We start from the raw sequence: 2,594 nt of genomic DNA on the forward strand, positions 1-2,594 counted from the left end.
GCCCATAGTCCCTCCGTCGGGCAGGTCCTGGAGCCACCACTGATACCAATATAAGAATTATACCCAATATGCTAATGTTACAGCCATTTTAGAAAAAATGAAAGCCTACATTTTTCTGACATTCTACATAACATACAAATAAACTATAGAAACCTCTAGAAAATTTTCCCCAAAATGAATTTTTATGCGGGTTTTGGATGTGTTGAATGAATGCTTCTAATTACAACAAAACTTTCTTTTATACTATTTTCTACGTTGAACCCTTAAACTACCACACTATAGACCTTTAAATTAGGTGGTATTCAATTTAAATAAACGAAAATATGCCTTTTTTCCAATCTGTGTATAATTTGTCGATAATTTTGTACATCGATTTAAATGAATTCTTTAATTCGAGTTTTTAAAAATTTTGTATGACAAAAGTTAATTTCTTCCACACCCCATCCTGTCCCCAACTTCTCAAAAAAAATAATGGGAAGAATTAACAATAGGAATAAGACTGTTATTTACCCTCAGGCCGCCGTATGTTCGGTCGTTATACTCGTCATGTGATTTTAACCTATGTATACAATAAAGAATACAAAACTGAGAGCTTTTGATATACTAATTCAGTATGTTTAATGAATGATATATTATAAGTGCATCAGGATTACATACTTAACTCTAAAATTGTATTAAACAAACCATGATTAATACTAGCATCACTTTGCATCACTACCATTAAAAGCATGTTATGTTGTCATAGTTATACAGCATGGTTTTTTGGTTAGTTTACCTATTAAATTAACCCAATTTGCTGTATATTCATAAATTTAGGCCCTACAACTACACAACGTATTAATGAATGTGTTCAAACCTATTTGTGATGTGTCCCCACACTTGTAATGGACCTTTCCGCTAAGCCCCACCCCATGGATATTGTTGCTATGGTCACACGCGCCTATTCCAGGCCCTGTTTTGGTTGGTCAGTTGTTAAGTCTGGTTGACACACCGGAAAGGTCCATTTTATTCCTTACCACGAAGGATAGCATCATGCTCTGGCCTATCCACAGCAGCGGTTGCATATCTCTAACTAAACGTGTGGATCATAACACAGTTAATTTTAGTCCAGCACTTCAGCCGAAGTACCTTTGGACCATCAACGAAAAGATAATTATTTTTTATTATAACAATATTTGATGGTTATATAATTTACCAAAATAGAAAATTATAACAATATGGTAACCGTATCGATAGAGAGGAGTATATTTCCGCTATTGTATCAGATAACAAAATTAATTTTACAGACTAGTTAATTGTGTAGTATTGCTAAATTAAATAAATACCCCAAATAATGACCGACCTACAAGATTCACTCAATATGGCGCTGTTTTACGCGATAAAAGGTGCAATATAAATTGAAAAACAATTGAAAACATAGGTCATGCCTTCTGTAAAGACATTTTATGGTACATAAGTAGGTCTACTAGAACGCCAAGAGACTAGGTTGTATTTTTTGTTTGTAGGACAGGAATATGAAAACTATTAAAACAATTCTGAAAGTTTTCTAGAATGACAATAATTCTGTATATTTTTGTACAGCTTGAATATAAATGAAGAGTTATACATAAGTATTTCAAGCTCGTATTTATGTTTGCATGACAATTGTAGGTCTAAAATAGTTTTGAATATCTATTATAATATTCAGGTCTCATCTAAAATTAAAGGCCCCAATTAAAGACCACCTCTAATAATTACAGTCCTCCTTTCTATGAAAGGCCCTAACAGTGGTATTTAATTGGAGGAAGACCTGCGGACTTATTAGTGCTCACAAAAATTATATCTATGATCAGAGTAGTGTATCCAGGATTTTGAAAATGGGGTTGCTGAATAGAAATATTACCCCACTGAACTTTAGGCAAGGCAAACAACTAGAACGGAGCATATAGAAGAGTCAACGACTCCATAAATTAATGTTTTACTTTGCCCTTTATTTCAATTAATTTACTAATATTTTGTTAAAGTTTGAACAAAACAGTGGGGGCTCAGCACAGTAAAAAAAAAACACCCCTGGTTACGCCATTTATGATAATGATATACAAAATACTCTTATGCTGGTATTTATATGCCTATTTAACGGAAGTTCTGAATATTTATTATAAACGATAGTATTAAAAATAATATATACCTATGATGATATACTGAAATACAATTTATCTATATATACTTCCAAAATTGTATTTTACAAACTATGATTACTTGCATGATTTGCATCACTACCATTAAATAGTTTCAGCATGGTCTTGGTTAGTCTACCAATGTATTAACCCAATTTGCTCTATATTCATACATTTACAATAACACAATTACCTTTTCGTGATGTGTCCCCACAATTGCAATGGACCCTTCCACTAAGCCCCGTCTCATAGATGTTGTTGCTATGGTCACACGCGCCTTTTGGGTCCTATTCTGTTGGTCAGTTGTTAAGTTTGGTTGTCAATCCGGAAAGGTTAATTTATTCTCACTGAATTTTATGCAATGCATAAAACTAGGGACAGAGCATATCGATAGCTATGACTATACCATAAATTTACTATTTATTTTTTCACCTTTCA

This window comes from Anneissia japonica, unplaced genomic scaffold, assembly GCF_011630105.1.
Source record: "Anneissia japonica isolate Jap-2015-1 unplaced genomic scaffold, ASM1163010v1 scaffold287871_len1641731_cov197, whole genome shotgun sequence".
NCBI classification, from domain to species: Eukaryota; Metazoa; Echinodermata; class Crinoidea; order Comatulida; family Comatulidae; genus Anneissia; species Anneissia japonica.